At 44.9% G+C, this 27,722-nt stretch overlaps 1 long non-coding RNA gene across 1 annotated transcript in view; it reads left to right on the plus strand.

The window, feature by feature from the left end:
* Positions 1–2,867: 2,867 nt before the first annotated feature.
* The window catches only part of LOC120398570, a 48,803-nt gene continuing 23,948 nt past the window's right edge, over positions 2,868–27,722 (plus strand). Inside the window, exon 1 of the long non-coding RNA XR_005594545.1 lies at positions 2,868–3,174. This is a non-coding gene — a long non-coding RNA (uncharacterized LOC120398570). The remainder of the gene's footprint in view (positions 3,175–27,722) is intronic.

Below are 27,722 nucleotides of genomic sequence, written 5' to 3' on the forward strand. Positions count from 1 at the left end.
TCTTCTGGTTCTGAAAATCTGTTTCTTCACTTCACCAGGTGGGTATTGTAGTTGTAAGAACGCTTGATAGAGATCTTGTAGGTGTTTGTCTGAGGGGTTGGAGCAAATGCAATTGTATCGTAGAGCTTGGCTGTAGACAATGGATCGAGTGGTGTGGTCTGGATGAAAACTGGAGACATGTAGGTAAGTATAGCTGTCAGTAGGTTTCCTTTATAGGGTGGTGTTTATGTGGCCATAATTAATTAGTACTGTAGTGTCCAGGAAGTGGATCTCTTGTGTGGACTGGTCCAGGCTGAGGTTGATGGTGGGGTGGAAGTTGTTGAAATCATGAAGGAATTCCTCAAGGGTCAGAATATGAACAAGAGGCTGCTAGGCAGCTCTCCAACACCACATTCTACAAGCCATTACCCTCTGATCCCACTGAGGGTTACCAAAAGAAACTACACCATCTGCTCAAGAAACTTCCTGAAAAAGCACAAGAGCAAATCCGCACAGACACACCTCTAGAACCCCGAGCGGGGGTATTCTAACTGCTACCCAAGATCCATAAACCTGGAAATCCTGGACGCCCCATCATCTCAGGCATTGGCAACCTGAAAGCAGGATTGTCTGGCTGTGTAGACTCCCTCTTCAAGCCCTATGCTACCAGCACTCCTAGATATCTTAGAGACACCACTGACTTCCTGAGGAAACTACAATCCATTGGTGATCTTCCAGAAAACACCATCCTAGCCACTATGGATGTAGAAGCCCTCTACACCAACATTCCACACAAAGATGGACTACAAGCCGTCAGGAACAGTATCCCCAATAATGTCACGGCTAACCTGGTGGCTGAACTTTGTAACTTTGTCCTCACCCATAACTATTTCACATTTGGGGACAATGTGTACCTTCAAATCAGTGGCACTGCTATGGGTACCCGCATGGCCCCACAGTATGCCAACATTTTTATGGCTGACTTAGAACAATGCTTCCTCAGCTCTTGTCCCCTAGCACCCCTACTCTACTTGTGCTACATTGATGACATCTTCATTATCTGGACCCATGAAAAAGAAGCCCTTGAGGAAGTCCATCATGATTTCAACAATTTCCACCCCACCATCAACCTCAGCCTGGACCACTATGTTAGAGAAAATATTTATTTCCCCTTTTCTGTATCTCATCTTATCTCTGCTGAGGTACAGATCAGTTTAGTCCAGTGGTCTCCAACCTTTTATGCACAAGATCACTTTCTGAATTTAAAAGCAACCCATGAGCTACCCCGCCCCTTCCCCGAGGCCCTGCCCCTTCCCTGAGGTCATGCCCTGCTCACTCCATTCTCCCCTCCGTCACTCACTCTCCCCTACCCTCACTCACTTTCACTGGGCTGGGGCCAAGGGGTTTGCAGTGTGGGAGGGGGCTCCAGGCTCAGCCTGGGGCAGAGGTTTGGGGTGCAGGAGGGAGGTGAGGGGTTCAATCTCTGGGAGGGAGTTTGGCTGTAGGAGGGGGTGCAGGCTCTGGGAGGAAGTTTGAGTGCAGGAGGGAGCTCTGGGTTGGGGCAAAGTGTTGGAGTGCAGGAGGGGGCATGTGGTGCTGGCTCTGGGAGCAGGTTCAGGGTGAAGAAGGGGATATGGGGTGCTGATTCCAGGAGAGGGGAGGGGGTTGGGGTGTGTGCATTCCCACCGGACAGCACTTACCTAGGGCAGCTCCCAGTCGGTGGCGCAGCAGGGCTAAGGCAGGTTCCCTGCCTGCCCCGTCCCCACGCCATTCCTGGAAGGGGCAAACTCACCCCTGTGACCCCTGGGGGGCACGTGGCTTCTTGCGCTGCCCCTTTCTGCAGACACCATCCCTGCAGCTCCTATTGGCCACAGTGCCCTGTTCCCAGCCAATGGGAGCTGTGGGGGCAGTGCTTGCAGGCAGGAGCAGCACGTGGAGACCCCGGCCCTTCCATCCCCAGGGCCACGGGGGCATGCTGGCCACTTCCAGGAGCGGTGTGGGGCCGGAGCAGGAAAAGAGCCTTCCTTAGCCCTGCTGCGCTGCTGGACTTTTAGTGGCCAGCGATCGCGATCAACTGAGAGAGTCTCCAGGATTGACCAGTCAATTGCAATTGACCAGTTGGTGACCACTGGTTTAGTGTTTTCAGAAATTTGAATGCTTGGAGTTCACCAGCAAAGAAGGAGTTAAAAGAAGCCTAGGGAGGCTGCACAGGGGGCATCCAATCATAGAGAGACTGCATGGAGCAACCAATCAGAGCCCAGCAGGTCACATAAAAGGAAGATGGAGGGCAAAGTAGGGTCAGTTTCTACAGGGAGCCCAAGGGAGAGGATGGGGTTTCTAGAGGGCTGCAGGAAGCTGCTAGCAGAGACTTGGGGAGCTAGTGAAAGCTCCTGGCTGGCTGCTGGGATTTGCAGGCTTGAGGCCCGGTGAAGAAGGTGCTGGGGCTGCAGGGAAGTGGCCCAGGGAGCAGGGCCGCCGCCCCCCGCAGAGGGCGCGGGGGGGGGCGGGCAGATGCCTCCGCCGCGCAGGAGCTCCCAGCCCCGCCTCCCCACGCGGCGCTGAGCGCGGGAGCGGCGGCTCCCGCCGGAGACGCGAGCGGGAGGCGGGGGAGGGCGGGGGGGGCGGGGGAGGGCGGCGCGCCGCAGCCAGAGCCCGGGGGGCGGGCGGCCCCCCCGTTCCGGGACCCGCCGCCGGCGCCCGCCTGCGCGCCGCGCGGGCCCGCCAATTACCCCTACGAGACCCGCGCCGCGCGGGCGGTCCCGTCCGGCGGCGGTAGGGCGGGGGGGGCGCCGGCGCGGCTCCGGCACTTGGCGGCGCGGTCGGTCGGGAAGGGGGCCCGCGCCCAAGACCCCGGGCCCCCGGAATCCTCTGGGCGGCCCTGCCAGGGAGTTGAAGCAGCACTGGTGGAGAAGTTAAGGAGAGGCTGGGACCTGGAGTAGTGTGTGGGCCCAGGTCTCTCCCCTGGCCCCCTCCCATTTGCCACTGGAGAAGTGACTGGACTGGAGTGGGAGATACTTCCCCTCTGGAAGGGGGAAAACATGGACAGTGACTTAGCTGCAGGTCTAAGTCAGGAAGAGGATGCTGCAGTACTTGGACTGAGGTGGGTCTGCAGGTGGAGATGGTAACAGGACAGACACCAGGTGCACTGCCTGAGAGAGCTAATCCCCAAGACTGCCAGCAGGAGGTGCTGCTCTGGTGAGTGAACCCTACGACACACCAATTTTCCCTCATTGAGGTATGCAGTTTTAGTTGCAGCCTCTACCCATCCACCTTTCATCCAACACTTGATCCCTCCCTTCATATGAATGATCCGTTCACTGATAAGATAATGTGACCCCTTTTTGACCAGTGTGCTAGTCAAAATTTGGGGCCTGCTTGAGAGTTGAAACTACTGATGGAGTCTGGTATCTTCTTTGATACAGCCTTACTTATCTACAAGTACAAACTCCTGCTTCTCCAAATGCAAAAGGACTAGTTTCTTAGCTTACAGGTCCAAGCAACCTTTCAGATGACCCAAAAATCTGTTTCTCTTCAGGTCACACCATGCTTACAGGCTTCTGCTTGATTCCTTCAGACTGTTGTTCTGTCTTTAGCCTTTTCCCTTCTCTCACTGTCAGACTCCCTTTTACAAACACACCTTCACTCAAAACAATCAGCAGAAACCCCTCTGCTCGCACAGTCCAAATCTCCTGGGCAGATTTACATAGCCCTTGTGTTTTTGGTGGGGGACTGTGGTTATTAGTAACCCTTAGTTACATTAATTGAAGGGTGTGTTTGCATCCACTAATCTCAATGAGGTTTTAAATTAACCCATAACAAGGTTTCACTCATCTCATAATAATATCTAAATAAAATGAAATAGATTAGTAGATGACCCTAATCATACAGGCCAATATCTTTTTAATGAGGAACCTAAATCTCTATTAAGACACCTAATTGGATGGCCTGATTTTTCAAAAGTGCTGAGAATCCAGCAGCTTGTATAGAGGGCACATGTCCCATTGAAGTCAATGAAAACTGAGTGCTGAGCACTTTTGAAAATCCGGCCGCACTTACATGCATAAATATGGACATTAGGCTCTTGTTTTTTAAAATCTCATTCATAAATTCTACCTGTACATAGTCAAAAACCCATCTGCCCTAAACTTGCACTTGGTTTCATGCACAAATAGGGTTCACACACGTCATTTTTGCGAGTCATGCATTTAGAATGACAGTGCGTAAATTATATGTGCACAAATAGAGGTCATCTTTCAGGAACCATGGGCATAAGTTCCCCTGAGCCTGGGGATGCTGGTTCAGCCCTCAGGCTGGTTAATGAGCCCAGCTGGCCTGCTGAATTGCCTGATTGTAGCCAATTGGATAGGCCGGCCAAGGAGCCAACAGGTCTGAAGTTAAGCTCAGCAACAAGAGCCTGTTGGTGGCTACTCAGTGGTCATGATCTCTCCTGTGCTAGCCTTGCTCCAGACATACTCCTGCCTTGTTCCTGTCTTGCTGTGGTCTGTTCTGGCTCTATGCCCTAGCCTGAATCCTGACTCTGGCTCTGATCCTTGGCTTGTCTCCTGTTTCCTGACTCTGGCACTGAATCTTGGTGTCTGGTCCTGGCTCTTACCACTAGGTCAAACCACTCATGCCCCAGTCCCTGACATCACCTATACTAAAGTTGCCATTTCATTTGTACATATTATGCCCTTGAAATTAGAAATAAGAGATGTGGGTCACCCCACAGAAGATTAGTGCTATTTGGAACTAAACAACCACCAACCATAAACTTTCAGCCAGAAGTAATCAACCAGCAGAAGATTCAGAGAAAATAATGGATTGCACAACAGGATTGTAAGTCTGGGATGGGGGTGTATAAACACCTGACTGGGACAGAAGGGATTAAGGAGCAGTTCTGGGCCCAAGTGACTCCACCCTGCAAAACCTGCTCCAGCTGGAAGAGGAGCTTCCAAGGGAGCCAAACATCTGTCCTAGTTCTGTCTGCCCCTATCTTGAGAGCTCCTGAGCAAGAGCAGAAGTCCTTACTGCAACCAGTAGCTACCCCAGGCCATATTGGGTCCGGTAGAAGACCCTGGTGAGAGGTAGCCGGGAGTTCTCTCTTGGTCTGAGAGAAGCCTGGGGGCTGAATCCTGAGCTAGAAGACTGATCAGGGACTGCAGCCTGCCTGATCTCCTGGATAGAGGGAGAGTGCAACAGATCCCAGGCAGGGACAGTGTGAAGCTGGGGCTAGCCTGCAAGAAAAGAGGCTACAGCTGAGCCCAGCTGGGCTGAAGATTCAGGGGGTTTTCTATTTTCTGCTGGACTCTGAGACCTTGTGGGAAGCAAGTGGTAGGAAGTGGCCCAGTGAGACCCCCAAATCTCTCTGGGGTGTTCATTATCACTGCCTCTTGTAGGGCCTTGGGTCAGAGCCCAGTGGAGAGGGAGGGTCTAGGCTTCCCTACCAACCACCCTTTTCATGGAAGAGGCATAAGCCCCTCTCCCCAACGTCTGAGGTATGGCTACACTTTTTTGGCAGTGTATAGAGTACATATGCACTTCCCCCTTCTCCTCTTCCTCCCCCCCCACCCTCCCCTGCGCACAGGGATATAAATAGCAATGTAGCCAGTGAGGACCAGCTTAGGCAAGTGAAGACATACCTGAAGGGTGTGGGTATGCAAATACAGACTGTACATGACCCTCTACTTGCCCAAGCTGTGTCATGTACTCCTGTACCAGATATGGACTGGCTACAACGCTCACTTCTATATACCAGATGTGTTCATCAGTAAGGCTGAGATTTTGTCGTGAATATTAAGTCAGTCAGGTCACAGCTAAGGAGAAATACACAGAAGCCTGTGACTTGTCTGTGACTGTTACTAAAAATATCCCTGACAAAATTGGGCTCTGAGGGTCCCCACACCATCTGAAACAGGGCAACTGCACAGGGGCTAGGAGCTGCCTGCAGCAGCTGGGGACTGCAGGTTCCCGAGCTGCCTGCAGCCCCAAGGGTCCCCTGCTGCCCATGGGAGGCTGTGAGTTGCAGGGTGCCCTGCTTCCCATGGGGGCCAGGAACTTGGGGGTTCTCTGCCACCTGTGGTGGCCAGGAGCTGCAGGGTACCTCACTGCCCATGATGGGGGTCTTGGCACTACAGGGATTGCCAGAGGCAGCAGGGGTACCATGCAGATCCCTTCCCCCATGGGTGGCGGGGGACCCTGAAGTTCCTGACCACCACTGGCTGATGTCAGAGGTCGCTGGAAGTCATGGATTCTGTGACCTCGGTGACTAAATCGTAGCCTTAATCATCAGATTCTCTAATGCTTGGCCTGGTATGGCTGAGTTCAGTTGTCTTTTATGCACAGTGCCATCTAGTGGCTGAACAGTATAATACAGTTTAGCATTCTATTAAGTTCTGCATTCCTACCACTTACAAATTATACACTATCCTTGAAGTTCAATATGGATCAGTCTAAATGTCTCTGAATCCTAATGGCTTTCCAGTTACACAACACAAAAGCATAACTTTCTCATCTGGCTGTCCGTTAGTTGCAACAACTGGCTGTGGTTGCTTTGGGTTTTTTGAGTTTTCTTGTTCTGCATCTGACCTCTAATGTTTTTCTGCAGTTTGTTCTTCAGAAAGGACAGATGTCGATGGTTTCTGTTGAACTGTGCACTGTTGGTCTCAATTGCATATGATTTGGGCACTGAATTATTTTTCTTTGACAGCTGGAATTGTCCATCCTTTTTCTCCATCCAATTTGACACACACACAGTCATCTGGGTTCTAGACCTGGCAGCTCTCTAAGTGAGCAATGTCTGTTGTAAAAATGTTTGTAAGCTATTGTAGCCTTTTTTTAATCTGGTTTGGCTACCCTCCATGTCTAGCCACTTCGGAAACAGGTTCTTTTCCAAAACTGGAACAGGAGTTCTGAGTTGTCTTCCCATAAGGAGCTGTTCTGGCTCATATTCAGTAGCTGCTATTGGTGTTGATCTGTAACTCACAAGAGCAAAGAATGGATATTCTTGCTGTAGGATTTTCTTGGCTGGCTGTACAGCTCTCAACTTCTCTAGTCACTTGTTGGCAGGGCCATAATTAGGATGGGACAAGTGGGGCAGGAGCACAGAGCTGGCAGGGGTGCAAAAATGGGGTGGTGTGCAGGATCAGGCCCAGCAACTTCAGCACTTCCCAGGCAGGATAAGGCCCAGTGACATTGGCCAGAGCAGGTTTTCCCCAGCACTAGGACTGCAGCAGGCACTGCTTGGCTCACACTGAGCAGGCTCAGTAACATCTGGTGAAGCTGCTGCCCTCGCTGAGGATTAAAATCTGCTTCCTTTCCGAGGTTAAAAGTGGGCAAAGGGAGCAAATTGGAGAGGGGGATGGGCAGAGTCTGTGCTCAGGCAGCAATGACTGCATGAAGGTGTAAAACTGGAGGCAGGGGCAGGAGATGGGCTGAGGGGTAAAATCAGGAAGAGGGGGTAGGAGCTGGGGTTAAGCCCAGGGATGAGGCACTGCCAGATGGTGGTAGAGGGCAAAACCCTGGAACAGGGAGGGCCGGAGGGGGTAACAGTTACCCCAATGGGATGAGCTGCTTGCAAAAATAAGGTGTGGTGGAGAGGGGCTTTTTTATTCTCTCTCAGGACAGTAGTCTCAGCGCCTGCTTCTCAGGGCTCTGTTCTTAAAGGCACAGGTATCCCAATGCCTACACAAGGCAGCTCTTCTCAGTATGTTACATCAGATAGAGGATGCTACAGGAAACTTGATTCAGTGAGCTATTTCGACATACACCGCCCAAAAACTGTCACACTTTGAGTATTTAAAATAATCCCTTATCAGTTTATATGTCTGTATAAAGTCTCCAAGCAGTTCACAAATGTCTTATCTGCTGCTGTGATTCCCTGAATTGCCCTCCCTTTCTTGCAATCCATTTTAAATATAGTTTTGCTTCTCCTATTTGTTTACTTTTTAAAATGTGATGAAGTGCTAAGAGTAAAAAATTTACCTTTGTCAGCATTGTGTGGCTGGATGTCATTGTGCCATTTAACTTATATTTTAATAGCAAATAATTGAAAATATTTAAATAGTTGCTAGTAATTTTAGCAATGACACCTGTGTTGCTAGTATAGCACTTCCTATATTTTACTGTGTTTTTTTTTTTAATTTGGACTGTTTAATTCTAATTTTTTTAATTTTTATTTTTATAGCACAAGTTCATTCATGTGACTTCCAGGCCGACTGATTTCCTAGCCTGGTGTCAAAATATCATTTTCCTTTGATCCACCAAAGGGGATTGCCTTTCTCCACTGTTTGGCCTCTCAATCCAGCCTTCTGTCTTTTTCACATGTCAATGCTCATGTGTACAACTTGGCTCCCAAATATTCACTAAGGGCCATATACGATCTCCTATTAAAACCTTCTCAAAGACAATCGAATGTAAGTTTTACTGAACATAAGCATGGCCATACTGGGTCAGTAATGGTCCATAAAACCAGTATCCTGTTTAACAGTGGCCAGTGCCAGATGCTCCATAGCAAATGAACAGAACAGGCAGTCATCAAGTGATCCTGTCATCCACTCCCAGCTTCTGGCAGTCAGACTCTGGATATGGACAACTGGAGCATAGGGTTTCATCCCTGACCATCTTGGCTAATAGCCATTGATGGACCTATATTCCAGGAATGTATCCAATTCTTTTTTTAACCCAGTTATCATTTCACAACATAATGAACACACTCCTACAATGCCAAGATTGCTTGACAACCCCAAGAATTCAAAAATCATGAGTTAGACACCCAAGTCATGAAAATTAAAAAAATATATATATTGGGTTCTTATGTGCATTTTTTTGTTCCTAAGCATTTAGGGTGCAGGAGGCCCATATCCACAAAAGTAGGAACTGAAATCCCTGTGTGAATCTTGGCCTAGCCTCATTTTTCTGTTACTCTTCCAAACAATTCATATACCTAAGGCCATATCTACACTACAAACTTGCATTAACTCATGTTACGTCAGCATACAGTCTCAACAGTTAGTATGTTACTTATGCATGTTCCTGCTTGGCTCCTTGCATCAGTGAGAGTGCTTACCAGTGTGGCACACTGTGGGTACATCAACCATCCACCACAATTTGCTCCCTCAGGTTTGTCACTCTCTGGACTAGGGGTACCAAATTGTGGTGGCTGATCCCTGTCACAGTTTGCTACAGACAGTGAGAAAGGTGAGTGGTAGCAAATTGTGACAGCGCAGCAAAAGAGAACATCCATAGATGTTGCTAGTGGTAGCCAACTCTGGCAGTAGTGGTTTTTGACATTACACCCTGGTTCCTGGCAACAGGTGACAGTTTTAACACACACATCAGTTTAAAAACCTCTGTGCTAAATGGAAACAAATTAGGTGTGAGGAGGGGTCAAGTGACTCTGCATGCCCCCATGTGTCCCCTGTAAGGTGCCCTAATATGCTTAGTTACAGCTCTGCTTGTGGGTAATGTGGACTGCTAATATGATCAATAGCATATTTTGTGCAGAATTACTTGAATTCTGCTGCAGTAAATTGTGGTCCATTTGTCCTGCTGACTTCAGTATTCCAGAATGACTGAAGTGTATCAATAACAGTGCAACATGTTATGTCTTTCAAGTATATACCTGGAAAAATAGTTCATGACAGCCAGGTATTAGGGTCTTCTGAATTTGCATGAATCTGCAGCTAGTCTCTTCCAAGGTCTATCTAGTAGGGATATTTGTTCACTGTATGGTTCAGCATTCTCTCAAGTTGATGTGTACTAGATCACCTTTTAGAAGTCCAATATCCTTAAAGTTCTTCTACCATTATCACTAGGCCCATTCTGGCTGCCACATTGCATCTGAGAAGGTTGCTAGTCTTTGAACCTTTGATCATGTGCACTCTGAATGCATAGCTTTTGTCTTTGTAAGTTGTTTCTGTGGTGAACTGGCCCATGCAGTTCAGAATATGTCCAGGGCTAATCAGAGATGTCAGGTGACTTCCCCTCTGGGAGGGGATTGAAGGTGATTGTAAGTCTTTTCTGAGATGACTGACATCAGCTCCTGAATTAATTTTAAAATTAATAGTCTTGTCATGAATATTCAGTTTCACTCTCCAAATGGGCTCTATGCCATCACTAGTAATAGATCACAGAAACAATGTCTCTTGATTGTCTGTAATGAGTCAACTCCCTGAGTCCTTTGGTGCAGCAAACAGCTGCAAAATGTCCATATTTATTGTATTGTGTACCATTGGCTGGACTTGAATCTCTTGAGAGATGACTTTTTTCACACCTTGTGCATGTAGGCTGGAATTTGTCCCTAATAGCCTAGTTCTCTCTCCTTGCCTCAGGGGTTTTATGATAACTTTTAATGATCAAATGTCTGTTTACAGTTTCTAGCTTCTCAAATTTGTCAAGTAGCTCTAGGTTTTGCAGTTTCACCAGTCCAGATAGCTTTGCTCTCTAGCTGTGGCTAGGGTTAAATCTCTTCACTTGTGGCTGCTGTGAAAGGTTTTCATCCATTATCCCATAACCAGCCTGTTTCTGATATTTTCACAATTTGCATTGCCAAAATCAGTTTTCAGCCAATGTCTGCAGGGCTCTTCTAAAACATTGAGCATTTTCCCCTGGTTCTTGAATTCTCTGGTGAAAACAAGCTCTTGCATAAACAGCATTTCTCTGAGGTATAAGTACACATCCAACATCACCAGAACCCATTCATAGTCATCTTTGTGACTGTCATCTTTAAAGTCAAAAGACTTAAATAGGCTCTACCTTCTTCCCTGTAGCATAAATTAAAGATACCTGTATAGCTCCAGTTTGTTTGCAATTTGAAATCTTATAAAATACAGTTTCTCATGGGGGGAGGGATAGTTCAGTGGTTTGAGCACTGGCCTGCTAAACCCAGGGTTGTGAGTTCAATCCTTGAGGGGACCACTTAGGGATCTGGGGCAAAAATCAGTACTTGGTCCTGCTAGTGAAGGCAGGGGACTGGACTTGATAGCCTTTCAAGGTCCCTTCCAGTTCTAGGAGATAGGTATATCTCTAATTATTATCTGTCCATTCTGAAGGGTTGTTAAAGCTGAAGTTCTCTGGAGCATTGAAGAGTTGCACACTAACAAGATCCTACAACATTTGTTGCTGTTATCTGTTTCTTTTCTTAGTTTACTCCTGATACCATGTCATGTTCTTCCATATCAGATATGGACCAGTTACAGGGTTTGCTTATACACACCAGATGTGTTCATCATAAGATCCTTCAGTGCTCTGCCAGGTATGGCTGAGGTTTGGTTCAATAAGGTATTTTAATGCACAGTGTCACCTAGTGGCTGAACCATATAATACTGCTTAGCATTCTATTACAAGCTGTGCCTCTCCATCTAGACTGCTATTTTTAGCAGCCATGTCCTGATGCCTTCCTGCTGCAGAAGCCTTTCCCCTCTGCAGGAAAAGACTCCCCCAGTAGGGAAAGGCTCTAATAGAGGGGAGATAGGGCAGCTCCCTGCCAGGGGAGCATTTTTCCCCCCTCCATGAGAAGCTCTAGTACAGGGGTCGGCAACCTCTGGCACACGGCTCGCCAGGGTAAGTGCCCTGGCGGGCTGGGCCAGTTTGTTTACCTGCCACATCGGCAGGTTTGGCGGACTGTGGCTCCTACTGGCCATGGTTTGCCATCCCAGGCCAATGGGGTCAGTGGTGTGGGCAAGGGATGTGCTGGCCGCGGCTTCCCGACACTGCCATTGGCCTGAGATGGCGAACCGCAGCCAGTGGGAGCCACAGTCCGCCAAACCTGCCGACACAGCAGGTAAACAAACTGGCCCGGCCCACCAGGGTGCTTACCCTGGCGAGCCGCATGCCAGAGGCTGCTGACACCTCCTGTAGTAGAGGGGAGGCAGCTGGGAAAAACTCCAGCAAAAAAAATGGAATCTACCTGGTATTACCAAAACCTGGTGGGATGAGCAGCATGATTGGAATGTGAAAATTAATGGTTCCAATTTATTTAGGAAGGATCAGGTGGTCAAAAGGGGAGGGAGAGTGGCACTCTGTCAAAAATGGCATTACCAGTTTCCAAGTCACTGATGATTCAGAAGAACATGATCTATAACAGAAAAGCACAAGATGGGGTATTAGTTGGTGTCTGCTTCAGACCACCAAATCACAGAACAGGATGACCAGCTCCTTATACACCCATCAATGTGTAGGCAGAAAAGTTGCATGTTCATGAGGGACTTCAGTTTGAGTGACATGCTAGAGGTCTCCCGCTGTCAGTACTAAAACGTCCTTGAAATTCATGACCACAGAAGATTTCCTAATGCAAAAAATGTTGCACCCAGCAAAGGGGAATTCTGTATTAGAGCATCTTCTCTGATGGAGGAACTGATCACAGAACTAAATAATGGTAGTGTAGCTACAAATGATCATGACTTGATCACATTATGTGCAAACAGAATAAACTCCAGACCAGTAATATAGATACTTGGTGCTTTAAAAGGGAAAATTTCACAAAGCTGAATTATGAGCCAAATCAGCTGGGAGGAAGAATTTAATCAGAAATGTGAATGATTGGGAACTGTTTAAGAACACGTTACCAGATACTAAAAAAACACACTCAAGGAAGAAGTCTGTAATAGTTAAATAACCTGGTTTAGAGGGGAAATGATATATATCGATAGCAATGAATATACATCAGAAGGTAGGTATGGCAGATAAGGGAGATGAGGAGAAATCTATGGTCAGCAGGGTTAAGGATAAGGAGGAGTTTTAAGTACACAAAGCATCCTAAATGGTATTTGGTCAACTACTAGATGGAAATGGTATAATTATCAATATTAATGCAGAAAAGACAGATGTGTTCAATAAATATTTCTGTTCTGTAGTTGAGGTAAAACAGATGTATATCATATCATGTGATACTTCTCTTTCCATGTATCAGAGGGGTAGCCATGTTAGTCTGGATCTGTTAAAAAGCAACAAAGTCTATAAGGTGCCACAGGACTAACAGATGTATTGGAGCATAAGCTTCGTGGGTGAATACGTACTTTGTCAGATGTCTGACAAAGTGGGTATTCACCCATGAAAGCTCATGCTCCAATACATCTGTTAGTCTATAAGGTGCCACAGGACTTTGTTGCTTTTCTCTTTCCATTCCACTTGCATCCAAGCATTTTAAAAGAGCCAGCTGAGGAGCTCAGTGGACAGTTAAGAATGATTTTCAATACTGTAAGTTTCAGAAGACTAGAAGAAAGCTCATGTTGTGCCAATATTTTAAAAGGGTAAACAGACTGACAGGCCTATAATTACCTGGGTCAGTCTGACCCCAGACAAGATAATGGAGCAGCTGATCTGGGACTCAGTTATTAAAGAAGGGTAACATAACTAATGCAAATCAACAGCAGCCAGAGGCCCATGGTGTGTGTGGGGTTTTTTTTAAAGCCCTGTTTGGGAAGGCCAAAACTAGAACATCTCCTGGCAAAGAGTTCCACAGGTTGACTCTGTGTTGTGTGAAGTACTTCTGTGTGTGGTTTGTTTGTTTGTTAGCCTGCTGACTATGAATTTCATTAAGTGATCCCTAGTTCTTGTGTTGTGAAGGAGTAAATAACATTTCCTTATCCACTTTCTCTACACCAGTCAAGATTTTATAGACTGCTATCATTCCCCCACCTTAATCATCTCTTTTTCCAAGCTGAATAGTCCCAGTCTGTTTAATCTCTCTCATACAGAAGCTGTTCCATATCCCTAATCATTTTAGTTGCTCTTCTCTGTACCTTTTCCAATTCCAATATTTTTTTCAGAGGGAGGGAGTGACCAGATCTGCACACAGTCAAGATGTGGGTGTACCATGGATTTATATAGTGGCATTATGATATTTTCTGTGTTATCTATCCCTCCTAATTGTTCCTATGTTTGCCTTTTTGACTATCACTGCATGTTGAACAGAGACTTTCAGGGAAATATCTACAATGATACCAGATCTTTCTAGATTGGTAACAGCTAATTTAGATCCCATCATTTTGTATGTATAGTTAAGATTGTTTTCCCAATGTGCACTACTTTGCATTTATCAACATTGAATTTCATCTGCCATTTTTTTGCCCTGTCACCCAGTTTTGTGAGTCTCTGCAGTCTGTTTTGAACTTAACTGCTTTGAGTAATTTTGTATCATTGGCAAACTTTCCCACCTCACTGTCTACCTCAGTGGTCCCCAATCTTTTCGTCTGGCAGGTGCCAGATGAAGGACCACTGCGGCGGTGGAGCACCGCCGAAATGCCGCCAAATTTTCGCAGCATTTCGGCAGCGACGCCACTTGCCGTCGACAAGTGACGTCATTGAGAGGCGTCGCTGCCAAAATTCGGGAGCGACGCCTCTCGATGTCACTTGTTGGTGACAAGCGTTGTCATCGAGAGGCGCCCCTGCCGAAATGCCGCTGAAATTCGGCAGCATTTCGGCAGGTGCTCTCCTGGGGGCCAGGACGCGGGTGCATTAAGATGCCCCCACGGGCGCCATGGTGCCCGTGGGCACCGCGTTGGACCACTGGTCTACCTTTTCAACATATTCATAAATGATCTGTTAAAACAGTATTGGTCCCAGTACAGACCCCAAGGGGACACCACTATTTACCTCTCTCCATTCTGAAAACTGACTATTTATTCCTATGCTTTGTTTCCTGTCCTGTAACCAATTACTGATCTATGAGAAGACCTTCACTCTTAGCCAATGTCTGCTTACTTTGCTTAAGAGCCTTTGGTGAGGGACCTTGTCAAAGGCTTTCTGAAAGTCTAAATACACTAGACCCACTGGATCTAGGGTGACCAGATGTCCCAATTTTATAGGGACAGTCCTGGTTTTGGGGTCTTTTTCTTATATTGGCTCCTATTATCCCCCACCCCCTGTCCCAATTTTTCACATTTGCTGCCTAGTCACCCTAACTGGATCAACCTTGTCCACAGTTTGAGGCATGACTTGTTAGGTAGTTAACATTACCTAATTTTCTAATGAAGACAAGTGTTCTGTAAACTTGGCCATATTTCATTGTCTCCCTTATGTTCCAATCAACTTAGCTGTAAAATTATATAACAGGATCTTAGTGAAAAGTGTGTATGAGGGAGGGGGGAGATGCTAAAGCTGAATGTAATTAGTCAAGGAAAGATTCAAACAAACACACAATTGCTACCTAAGTTTGTAAATTCAGAGTAACTGATTCATAGTGATTCACTGATGAATAGCATAGAGGAGGAACTTCATCTGAAGTATGAACAAATACTTTAAAAATAAACTTGGAAATTTGTCCAGACAAGCTCATGACAGCATAAGGCATACCCAAAGAGTAACTGATACTGCGTAAACAAAGTGAAAACAAAATGCCATGATCCCATCACTCTATTATAATATTGAATTCTGATTTTAATTAAATTCATTGATTAAACATTGAGCTCTTTTCACAAGCTTTTGGAATTAAAGGCTAAATTAACCCAAGCAGTGCAGGGCCAAAGCAAGGGCACAAAGATCCTTCAATCTAACCATTGAGATAGAGGCCAAGAATATCTTGGCCCTTGTGTTCCCAAGACCGTTGAAGTCAATGGACACTTTGCCCATTGACTTCAAAGGGCTTTGGATCATATCTCAGTGAGCTAAAACTTCAGAGGATTGAGGAGGCAAAGGATGAGGGAGGGACAATGGCTCCTATGCGCTGACTAATGGAGCTGAGCCAGTGCATGGAGTCTAGTTGGGGAATATTGCACATACACCATTAATGGAAGGATCCTTAGGCCGCCTTACCCATTGCTTATCCTGCAGCACGAGGCACAATCTAGTCCCAGTCCTACAAGACAGAGCCAAGGTTTGAGAGGGTCTTCTCTGGAATCCATTATCACCATCTTGAGGACATTCCCTTATTTGAGAATTCTGCTATTTTTCCCCAGATCCAGCAATCCTTTTTCCCCAACACACAGCAGTCTCCTGTTTATAGTTTATATTTGCTAGTTTAAAAATAAAGGCTAGATACTGCCGTCCAAGTGAGACTTACTCAGACAACTCCCACAGAGTTCCAATAAAGGTGTTGCTTGAATAAATCTTGAGCAATGACTGCTGGATTTGGCCCAGTGTTTAACTTTGTTTGTTTTTTGCTTAGCTTTAAGGATCTTGTTTTCCTTAAGGGCAAGCACCTGTGTGAACAGTTCTAATACCCAGCCAAATTTATGAATGCAACTGAGACTGGGTTGCTTGTGATGGCAGGGCTTAACAGCCAGAGGGCTCACTTCTAGCTTGTGTCCTAAACTCCTAAAGCTCATGCTTCAGGGTTTCAGCCAGCCACTAGCTGTGCTCAGAAGGGATTCCCCCTACCCCTCCTTCAGCTGAAGCTTCAGGGATGGCCATGTCTGGAAATGAGATATTGACAGTGAGAGCCAGGGCTATGAAGTGGTACAGAACATTCTTTCTCTCTCTCTCTCTGGCTGGCTGGTTCTTGCTCAGGGTCTAATTGATCTCCATGTGTGTGGTCAGGAAGGAATTTTTCCTTAGGTCAGACTAGCAATGACCTTGGGGGGGTTTCATCTTCCCCTGCAGCATGTGGATGCTGGTCACTTGCCAGGATTATCTGGGCATATCTCACTTAATCACTTCCCTGCCGTTACAAGGGCCTCTTGATTCCCTCCTTAGCCTGCGGCACATAAATCCTATAATCCACAGGAGACAATACTTTGGTCTCATTTTGGTTGTTGGATTCGTGTGCAGATGGCTGGGTGGTGTCAGTGGCCTGTTCCATACAAGAGGTCAACTAGTTCTAGTGGGTCCCTTCTGGCCTTAAATCCTATCACCTAGAGGGGCAGTGGGCACAAGCTTACAATTTGCTCCTGTAAAATATTATAAAGACAAATGGGTTTTGTGGCTACAAATTCTAACATTTGTACCCAAGTAGGTTTTCAGATGTTTAAAAGTTGCATGTGTATGTTTGCCTGGGCAAATGCAGAGGCACTTGCAGAAACTTGGTAGAGTCACAACCTAAAATCTGTATTGGAGGGGTAGCCATGTTAGTCTGGATCTGTAACAGGTGCCACAGGACTTGGTCGCTTAATAGACTAACAGAAGTATTGGAGCATAAGCTTTCGTGGGTGAATACCCACTTTGTCAGATGCATGTAATGGAAATTTCCAGAGGCAGGTATAAACATGCAGGCAAGAATCAGCCTAGAGATAACAAGGTTAGATCAATCAGGGAGGATGAGGCCCTCTTCTAGCAGCTGAGGTGTGAACACCAAGGGAGGAGAAACTGCTTTTGTAGTTGGCTAGCCATTCACAGTCTTGTTTAATCCTGAGCTGATGGTGTCAAATTTGCAAATGAACTGAAGTTCAGCAGTTTCTCTTTGAAGTCCAAAGAGTGTGCTCCAATACTTCTGTTAGTCTATAAGGTGCCACCGGACTCTTTTTTGTTTTTAACCTAAAATCTGGTCCTAAATCTCAATTAAAAGTCACATAACAGTAGGGAGAGCTTCCGCATGCCTCTGTCTTTACTGGTCACCAGAACTGAGCTTTGGAAAATGATTCAGTGAAGATGTTTCAGAACCTTTGTCTATTGCTTTAATTAAACCAGCAATTTCAGCCTCTAGTCCTATTTCTTTTACTATAATGATAGTATGTTCAACACTCTGCCACTGCTGTGTGCTCTGTGTAAGAAGTTGGCTGACTCTCTGGCTGCTATTGAAGTGCACAATACCAACATTAGCTTTTGAACATCTTTCTTTTAACTCCTGGCAGAGCTCTTCCACTCACAATGCTTGGTGGTTGGTTGGTTGTTTTCCCAGCTTGTTTCTTTTTAACTCAGCTAGAAGAATCCACTTCCCTGCCCTCTCCCGCACCCCGCCCCACTCAGACTTTCACATTCATCAGTCTAACTGGCACCGTCACCACAAGACTTACTATGGTTCTTCATCTTGACTGCAGACAAATTTCTTTTAAAAAAAAAAATCCTAATTGAACAGCATGTAAAAGACTACAGTTAAATGCTGTACAGCGGGAGAGGAGAAGACCATGACAGAACAGCACTTGGCTGCAGAACCATTTCTCATTTCAGTGAAAGCATCCTTTGATTGTCTGCCTCAGTGCTGTCTACCCTATGCGATGCAGTGCAGTGCTCCTCAGCACTTCTGTTTAAAAGCTTCTTAAAAATCACCAGCAGGATCATTACTCATCAATGAAAAAGCATTTCAACCGGGACATGGAATCTGGAGGCACTGCACGCAGAGGGAGTTTTGTCTCCTTTTGTCCCACTCTTCAGATTTTAGACTAAGGGGTTTTTTGGCTTGGCTTTCCATCCTTGTGTATTACTTTATTTAGCATTCTGTTTCCTGAAATGTCATTAGTGAGTAATGCAAGTTTTTTGTTCTTTTCTAATAAAAGAAAACAAGCTATTTAAAAATATGTATTTGAAAAGGACTAAAGAAAATGCAAATGCATTTGACAAGGTTCTTTTCCACTAAGTTACAGGCAGGCGGCTTCTTCCAACTTCATGGCGCCCCACTGACTCTAGGGGTCTGCCCACGTAAGGTAGCTTAAAGGAGAGGGGGAAGGCTTATCACTTGTATCCTAATGCTACTAATCTCTTACAGCATTTATGTAGCACTGCTTAGACTCAACAATAAACCAAGATGAGAGAGAAATCTTGCCCCTAAAAGCCTTGGCGAGGCCTCAACTTTCTTTTTAGTAAGTATGAGTTTGCTCTCAAAAGGTTCCAGACTGACATCCCTAAGTCCATGACCTGCAATGGAATCTCCTAATGTAGGCTCTGCACAGGTACAGGGGACTGCATTGGCAGATCCCATGGCAAGATCAGGCCCCTAGACACCAGAACAGGTGCATCAGTCAGTAGAAATGAAAATGTCTTTTTTAAATCTCCTTAAACATAGTCTATTGTGGAAAGATTAATTCTAAAGAATAAGGGTCTAGGGAGATTCAGTCCCAAAGCCAATACTGTACTTGGTCCCCCTACTTAGAGCTTGTCTTTAGCTCCAGTTAGCACTGCAGTATAACTCAAGTGATGCCACTAACTCGACTCCCATCTGCACAAGTCTCTAGCACAAGTGGTGCTTTAATCTTGAGCTAGTAAGTAGGCCAGAGAGGGTGTTGAAGCTGAAGGGTGACCAGACATCCTGATAAAATCGGGACTATCCTGATATCGAGCAGTTTGTCCCATGTCCTGACCAAAGTACTGTCAGGACACCATGTGTCCTGATATTTTGTTTCCGGTGCTTTTTTTTCCTTGTTGCTTAGGCAGCGGCGACCAGCAGGGGGAGTGCTTTTTCAGTTGTTACACTCACCTGGCACATCCAGGTCTTCAGTGCCACTTTGGCAGCAGGTACTTCCTCCTTTGGTGGCAAGGTTTATTACCCTCCACCGAAGACAATCAGCGACTGAAGGATCCTCCACCAAAGTGCCGCCAAAGACTTGGAAAAGGTGCTCCCCCTGCAGCGGTCCTGATTATTTTGGAATTCTCAGCTGGTCACCCTAAGCTCAAGTGCTGCACACACACATACATAATATAGTGGGGATATAGCTGCAGGCTACTTCTTGAGTTAGCACAACTCATAAACTGCTAATGTGATCCAATCACTATAGCTCCAGTGTTTGGTAGTCTGGCTGCTTTCACTTGAGAAGTAACTCAAGCTAACTATTGCAGTGAGAACAAAGCCTTATTAAATTGTCTCAGGAATAACTAGTTTGGAAACTGTTTGTATATTCTTGTTTTCTTTGATTTGGACCTCTGTTCACTAGCAACTAGACTGAAACCCCATTTCAAGTAATCGGAAATCCCTTTGTTACCATTGACTGATTCGAAAACTGATACTGGTAGTGATCCAAAACCTATTGGGAATCTTTCCATTGACTTCAATTGGCTTTGGAATAGCCCCTTAATTTGAACATGAAACACAGGGTTCTAAAGGTGAAAAGATTTGTAGTCCTTAGCAGAGGCAGATTTACAGTGAAACACAGGGTGCCCTGGCACAGGGCCCTCCAACAACAGGGGGCCCCAGGGCCAGGCAGCTGCAGGGGCAGAAGCTTGGTCCTGCCAGCTCCTGGGGCTCCTGCTGCAGGTTCCACACCCACCAGCAGCCAAGCTCCCACCTTCTCCCCAGAGTGTGCTGCGTTCCCACCCCTCCCAGTGTGTTCCCCCCCTACTGCTAAGCAGCTGTTTGTTTGCTGGGGCTCAGGTTGCTCCAGGAGTGAGGGGGAGGAGTGAAGCCACAGCATGCTCGGGGGAGGAGATGCAGAAGGGGCAGGGTCTTGGGGAAGGGGATGGAATGGGGACAGAGCAAAGGCAGGCCCCCGCATTCCCCTACACATTACCCCCCAGCCTTGAGCTGCTCAGGGTAAGGGGCTGGGAGCACCCTCACACCCCCATCCCTGACTCCTGCACCCCCTCACAGCCCCTGCCCTCCCTGACTCCTGCACACACCCCCACCTGCACCCCTCGCACCAAATGGGAGCTGCCCCAGGTAAGTGCTCCATGCCCCAGTCCCTGTACCCTAACATTTTTACTTTTTATTTTAAAAAAGTGCTCTTATCCAAAGCGCTTTACAATAGTTAGCTAATGGTACAAACAATATTTGGAAAGATTAAGTGGTCAGCCGAGACCCTCAGCAATTTAAGTGGTCTGTGGAAAAATGTTAGACTACAAAAACAATCAAGGTACCTCAATGTATTTTCATTTGCTTCCTATTATAGGAGGAGGATGAAGGGGACAAGGGGAGGGTTTGGTTTTTTCTTGTCTGGGTCCCAAGGAGGGGCCCCAAAAATGAAGCTGAGCAGAGGGCCCCACTAACTCTAAATCCACCACTGGCCCTTAGCAGTCCCCTGAGACACAGGGCCACATTCACTGCTTGTGTAAATTGGCACAGCTCTCTGGAGCCAATGCAGCTCCACCAATTTATACCATCAGAACTTTGGCTCCCAGCCCTCAGAAGGGCCTAGATTTGAAATGCACTGATCCTGGCTCCAGTCTTTCATTTGGGGAATACCGAATATACTGAGAAATAGCAAGAGTGATAACATACTCCAGAGAAAATAAGTTTATTTAAGGATGAAGGTGGTTCATATCAGCCCTTCTTTGCTTCTGCACAAACCAACTTTTTTTTTTTAAATCAGCAGTGGTGACTGTTTCTTTTAAATTGAGTCCACAAACCAGATAATCATCAAAACTTGCAATTTAATTTACTGAGCTATTAAATCATAGAATTGTCCTACCTCTGTTAAAAGCTGGCATCTGTCTGCCTATTTAACCTAAAAAGAATTAGAACCTCCCATATAATGGATTTCGTGTGTGTGTGGCGAGGTACCTTGGTTACTCTTTACATTTTCCTTTGGATTGTTTTCCTCTGCTTTTAGGTATATGCTTCTGTCATCAGTCACTCACCCACCTTCTGAACTAATAAGCCCTGTTATTAAGGGGACTCCTAGCTACATCAACTGACTGTGAATGATGGTAGAGCATTGTAGAAAAACAGTTAGAATGACTATTCTCCAGCAAAGTCATATTTTTCTTAATATTAAAATCACACACCAGAGGTTCAGAAACTCACTTATGAGTCTAAATATCAGCCTGCCTCACCATAAACACTTCAAAAAACGATAGTTCATGAGGCACCCTCAGCCATCCCTGTGTCACCCACACTTTAACTATATAACTGCTTAGGGGTGTGTACTTGTTCCTACTGTCAGGGCCATAACTTACCCTATAGTGTCTGTGCTTATTTACTTTTGTAAGTGTAATGTGTATACTATCCATCATACAAAGGATTGGTTTAGATGCTTTTATTTTCTTAGAATGACAAAGTTTAGAAGACCTAGTTTGGTAACTCCATAACATCCCTAATGAAAGGCATTGATTTTAGGACTGATATTAGAATGTGGCAGGTTACCCATCACATTTCATTATGGTATCAAAGTATCAGCATTAAAAATTCTATACTGTACCTAGGCTAGGTTGTAGACTCTTCAGGGCTAGAGGTCCTGAATTCTTTGTGGTGGTTTCATCTAACACAATAAGACCTCAATCCTGCCTCTGCCTCTGGGAACTACAGTAATAATAACAGCTAATCTCTGAAAAGGGCAAAACACTTCATATTTTGGCTGTTACTTAAGTCTCTAAAGTATGGGAAAAGGCAAACAGTAGTATCATTACATGTGTAGTTATTTACTTTTACTCTTTTGCTATTGAAACTTCCTCAGAATCAGTACATTTTGGGGCAATATAAACCTGCATTTTCTTTTGGAAACTTCATACATCTGCATCAGTAACTTTCAAACAGAAACCAAACTACTTTCCCAGCATTATTGTTGGCAATTCTCAAAGATAGCACTGGAAGCAGAAAGAACACAGGAGTCAAACCTGTCAAGATCAGAGTTCAAAATTCTTATTTTAAATTGCAAAAGAAGGAAAACAAAGTGAAAATCAGAACAGGAAAGGATCATCAGTTTGTTTTTCATCAGTTTGTTTAATAAAGGAGCACTTGGAGTTGATGTCTTGCAAGTGGCAGTGGCTTGATCTGGGTAAATCAGTCACAGGACTAATTCCTCATGGCTCATCTGATCTTTGTTTTTCTGCAGCCTCTAGATCAGGACAAGTTCTTGTTATAGAAAACCATAGCATGTGCTTCACCTAGTGTGGTTTTTAAAATAACAGCCGGTAGTAGAAGTTTCTTGAGTTCCAGCATTCTCTTGGACTAATTAGTGTCCTGTTTGTATTTTTGTGATTTGCTTAATTGTTCACAGGTCTATATAATGTATCGTTATATACGTGAGTTGTCTGACTAAAATATAATTATGCCCACAGTTGTTGCTACCACTGTTATATAATTGCAATGAATCTTGTACAAAGTGGAATATATGGCCAGAAAGGGTTAAGCAGCTTGCAGGCTAACCCAGAGCCAATTTGTAGAGACATGTTAGAAATGGTCATTAGGGCCATTCTAGGATACATAGGCTAGAACTTTGAGATGCAAACCTATATTGTTAGCATCACCCCTAACTTCTAATTGTATATGTGTACTCTTAAATGCCAACAATGTAATCAAACAGTCCCTGTCTATGCTGTATTCTGTTAATTCAGATCAAAAGAACATCTTAACACTTAAATGAACTGTAAACATAGGATGTCACTGTATACATCTCTCCACCATTCACAGATTTGCTATACATTTTCAAAGAGACTTGCATCCGAAGAAGTGGGTATTCACCCACGAAAGCTCATGCTGCAAAACGTCTGTTAGTCTATAAGGTACCACAGGATTCTTTGCTGCTTCTACAGAACCAGACTAACACGGCTACCCCTCTGATACATTTTCAAAGAGACAGGCAATTGCCTTATGTTAATTCATGTACCTAAGTACCAGTGATGGATCTACTTCAAAGTTGCTCTGATTGCCTATTGTAAGCCAAGGGACTCTGACCTGTCAGAAGGCCTGAAATTGTATAAAATATCTTTAGGTCCTGATCCTGTCATCTCAGAGCTGCTTAAGTTTCATCAGGGGATGGGTGAGTCACAAGACTGAGATACCAGTTAAGGTGGAATACCTTGAATATGATATTGGACTATAACCATGGACTACTTCTAAACTCTTTGCAACTACAGTTCTGCTATGAATCTGAACCTCCAGAATTGAACTAGTGTCTTTATGTATACTGATCTTATAACCATACACTCTCTCTCCTTTTTTTAATTTTAGTTTAGTTACTAAGAATTGGCTGTAATGTGTATTTGGGTAAGATCTGGAATATTCATTAACCTGGGTGGGTAATGTGTCCAGTCCTTTGGGATTGAAGAACCTTTTTTTATTTAAGATTTTCATTAATCCTCATCATATCTGACTTGGGTGCCTAAGTGGAAGCCTGAGGCAGGGTTACTTTAAGGGAACTGTGTTGTTGGCTTCTTAGTAACCAGTAAGGTAATAAAGAAGCTGTTTTGTGTTGGCTTGGTAAATCTAAGTATTGGAATATCCACCATCTTTGGGGATTATCTGCCTCATTCTTTGCAGTTCACCCTAATTGAGTGACCTCAGCTGGCTCCCCTGGGAATCTGGTCACAATATATCTGCCTTCCAGTGCATTTGTACCCCTATCACGTTGTCTACTGGAAGAAAGACCCACTCAACCAATGTGCAATCCTATTTTCCCCAGGGGCTAAATAGTAGTATGGAAGCTAAACTCTGTGTGAGCTGTCATTAGCTTTTCCTGCCAGCATGGCTGTAGCCTCGGGGGTAGAGCTGGAGAAGGCTCTGCTCCTCCAGTGAGTTCTCTGGGTGTAATGGTGGGCTAGTTTGAAGACTGTTTCTGTAGTCTGAAGTTACTTAGCACAGACAGGTTCCACCAGTCTGTGCAATCAGTTGGTTTGGCAACTGATGTTATGAGCCTCATTCCTGGGGTTCCTGCAGGCTTGTTCCTCCAGGCTGAAGGTACTTTAAGTAGGGAAGCCGGCCTGGGAAATGTGGTGGAGATCAGGGAGAGAGATGGTGTGAAGGGCCAGGCGACAGTAGTACACATTGTTCAAAAGAGAATTTTGTTTTTCAGCTCCCTGCTGTTGGGGAGCAGCTGCTAGAGGGGCTCCTGGTACAGATGTGATAAAACTTGGTTCTCTCACTCTAGGAAACAGTTTTCAGGGTGTGTCCTCCATCTCAGACTCTTCAAGGCATAGGCTCTGAATTCATGGGTGCTCCAGGGCTCAAGCACACATGGAAAAAATAGGGGGTGCTGAGCACCAACTAGCCGCAGGTGGCAGGAGGAACTCATGGGAGGGTGTGGGCAGGGTGGGGCCTTGGGACAGGGTGGAGGTGGAGCACCCACCAGGAAAAATAAATCACTGCCTGTGCTTCAAGGGGTCTCAAGAAGGGGCAAGAATACCATGGAGCTATGCCACAGTTGAAGTGTACCAGAAACACACACAGGTAGTGGGCAGTTTAGCTGCTTCCCCTTCCCTATAAGTGAAGGGGGAGGGGTCATACTAGGCTCTTCTTGGTGACAGGGGTTCCATTCAATTTAAGGGATTCCACTCAGGGGATGACTAAGTGTGTGAGGTGACTGGAGGGAAAAGTGTCCCCCTGACACCCCCCCCCCACACACACACACACAAGCCTCTCTTAAGAATCTGAAGTCGAGTTCTTTGTTTTTCTTGAGCCTGAGGCCTTGGCAATAGAAAGGGAAGCCCCAGTGCTGATGAGGGAACACAGATGCCTGAGTATGTGAGGGGGGGGAAATGACAATAAGGAAGGACCTGAGGGGTGTTTCCAGCCAGGGGTTTCCCAAGGGGCCACCAAGGAAGAAATCCTATGAAGCAGTCGCTGATCTAGATCAAGCCTCTAGCATGATTCTTGACAGTGGAAGCACTTTCCTTGGCTAGACTTTTGCCGAGTATCTTCTTTGAGACCCTCACAGTTAAAAGCCGTGGTTTTATATTGCCTGTGGCAGAGCCACAGTTTGGCCTGTTTTCAGGAACAGGATGACTCATCTGAAAGCTGAGTTTGAACTATCTGTGTGGTTGTTCATTTGCTAGTGATGGCTGAGAAAAAAAAACAAATGAGTTTGGCAAAATGGCAGTCGGCACAGGGGGCTGTTATATCAAATTGATTTTAGCTCTCAAGATAATGTTTTTTAGAGTGTGGAGGATTGGGGTGGGGGCTGCATTTGTGAACTGTCCTCTTTTTAATTTCTGGTTACTATTCTGAAATTTTCATTTCATAAACCTGAACACAGAGCAATCATGTTCCCCTCTTTTGGAAACTGTCAAAGAATATAAGTCTCTTACTTTGCTTTGGGGTAAGCTTTTAACTCTTGCCATCAATCATTTTGTGGGGTTTACATACACTATCAGAGGAGTGGGGGAATAGAACTGAATGAATAGTGGGGGAGGGGAGCAGAAATGTCCAAAAACATCTGAATCCAAAATCAAATTTCAGTTCAACCATATTCACAACCTTTTTGTGTTTGCTTTCTAAGAACACTTCAGGAGTTGTTTGTAGTAGCATGAATACTTTTGAGAAGTGAATATTAAGCTTGAAAATTTGCCAAAAGCAAACTTGTCTATTTACTGTAAAATTCAGCATTTGAAATTTTTACTTTGGCTAGCTATCCACTCCAGGAACAGAACCAGACTTGTCTGTCTAACCAATACAATGCTAATTGAATAGTTTCAATATCAAATATTCATTATGAATTGTTTGCAAGCTGTTCATAGAAGGACAATTTTCATGAAGGCATTCATGAATAATTTCAAACAGTTCTGTGATCTGCCTTAGATTTTGCTTACTGAGAAATTACTCAAAATTAGTTATGAATTTTCTCAGCTGTGGTAGGGAAATGTGATCACTAAAACTGGGTAATCTGTTTCCTATTGCCTGTTTTTTTTCCCCCTGCGTTGGTAGTCAAGATGATAAAACCTCAAGGCAGAAATGAACTATTAGATGACCGAGACCATTCCTCTGCAAGCACAAAACAGTCCTGCAATAAAAGATGCATCAGATATCGTGCCTAGCGCAAAGGTTTCCTGGTCCATGACTAGGGCTCCTAGGCATGATAATACAAAACATAAACTGACTCCACACTTCAGTAATATCTATAGATTTCATTATTTTTACTGATTACCAATTCAACAAACTGCTGTTTATATAGAATTGGATCCTTTTGCCTGTAATGTAAATAAAATCCCGTTTCTTTTAGATACACAAATTACAAAGTAGTAGTGGCAGTAGTAATGACATATAGCAGACCTAGATCTCTTTTTACACCAGTAATGCACCATTGCTTTTTCAATAGTTATTCCAAATTCCCACCAGTGTAAGTGGGATCAGAATCTGGCTCATCAATGTTCAATATGTAGAATGTTATGCAACTACCAAGTGGTGAACCGAGGGTAAATAGTTAGACAGCTGAAGATGTTAAGCTGGATGTTTTTTGAGGAGGAAAAGAGGGAAGCAGAGTTTATAGATTAAAATTCTCAACAGCACTTTAAAGCATTAACTCTTCAAACCTAATGCTCTATAAACAAGATTATTCACTTGTTTTTATTCCATTTAATGTTCTCTTTAAATTCAGCTTTTAATATTTGTAATTCATTTTAATATCCTCCATGATAATTTAAAAAATTCTACTCTGTAAAAACTGAATTAGTGTTTGTTAAGCTAAAGATACATTTTAAGATCCAGTTTTATGACTTAATGAAGCATAAGAACAATTCAAGGTCCTTTAATTAAAAATGTTAACTGTTTAAATATTTTATAAAGAACAATCACGGTTTCATTAATGTTCCAGAATGGGATTTGTAATTGATATGTGCAAAACCAAATGTGTAATTTAATATTGTCTGTCTTGGACAGTTGGATTTCCATGCTAACTTCTTACATTTTTCCTTGAGCAGCAGAGACAGCTAGTGCTCCCTTCTAAGAAGGGATTCTACCCTATTCTATCCTAAAGAACATACACATTGGTCTAATCAATAATAGCTATTGTTTGGTGATCTTGCTAGCTATCACCCTGAACTGAACCTCCCTTTTCTAAGCAAGCTAATATCTTAGAATATGAGGGTTGGAAGGGACCTCAGGAGATCTAGTCCAACCCCCTGCTCAAAGAAGGACAAATTCCCCAGACAGTTTTTTTTATCTCAGTTCCCTAAATGCCCCCCCAAAGATTGAACTTACAACCCTGGGTTTAGCAGGCCAATGCTCAAACCAGTCATCTGCTATTCCAGGAGTGGCCAAGCCACATGCAGCTCTTTTACAGTTAAAATGCAGCTCG

The sequence above is a fragment of the Mauremys reevesii genome, linkage group 2 (assembly GCF_016161935.1).
Source record: "Mauremys reevesii isolate NIE-2019 linkage group 2, ASM1616193v1, whole genome shotgun sequence".
NCBI classification, from domain to species: domain Eukaryota; kingdom Metazoa; phylum Chordata; order Testudines; family Geoemydidae; genus Mauremys; species Mauremys reevesii.